Source organism: Seriola lalandi, unplaced genomic scaffold (assembly GCF_002814215.2).
Source record: "Seriola lalandi dorsalis isolate HSWRI2012SDOR001 ecotype SW California unplaced genomic scaffold, Sedor1 jcf7180002054945, whole genome shotgun sequence".
NCBI lineage: Eukaryota > Metazoa > Chordata > Actinopteri > Carangiformes > Carangidae > Seriola > Seriola lalandi.
This window is the reverse complement of record NW_019525496.1, coordinates 1730443-1731227: the sequence shown is the minus strand read 5'-3', so window position 1 is coordinate 1731227 and position 785 is coordinate 1730443.

Genomic DNA, 785 nt, shown 5'->3' with positions numbered 1-785 from the left:
GGGTTTCACTGTTTTCTGCGGGCTGAGGGAGGGAAGAGCGTATAGGAGAGGCTTTACCCGGCGGCCCGGATTGGACTGGAGCACTTTCCGCTCCTCCCACTCTCTCCTGCTCAGCCTCCAGCCCGGAGCCTGCACACACACACACACACACACACACACACACACACACACACACACACACACACACACAGACACACACTGCACACACACACATACACACACACACACACACACTGCACACACATAGCCTGAGCGCTCTCTGCCGCTACAATACACAGATACAGTCACAACAAAGTTTTTAATGTCACCTCTCGACTATTTTCATGCATGCACAGAAAAAAGTCCATCTTTAATCCGGTCTCATATGACTACTGAAATCTAACACGCTGCTTGTTGTGAAGAGGTTATTTATTCCTGTTTGTCCCATTTCAGTTTTATTGGTTTGAAGGTTGAAACATAAGGGACCAAACTGATCCTTTGACTCAACACTGATTTACATGGTTTCAACTTGATTTTATGATTTAAGGTGATTGTTTGTGGCTCAAATATTAGCTGCAGATAAGTGACAAAAATGCTGAAAAAATATAAACGGATAAAAAAGCTAATCTATAGACAGACTGACTGACAGACGGACAATATATATCATAGAAACATAATCACGGAAGCATTGGAGATATACTGTATGTTTGTTTGTTGTAAATATGGTTGGGCAGGTTTAACGTGATGATCCAGCACCATATTCTCTGAGTGTTTTATTTTTTGTTTAGCCTGTTTCAGTGAAGAAG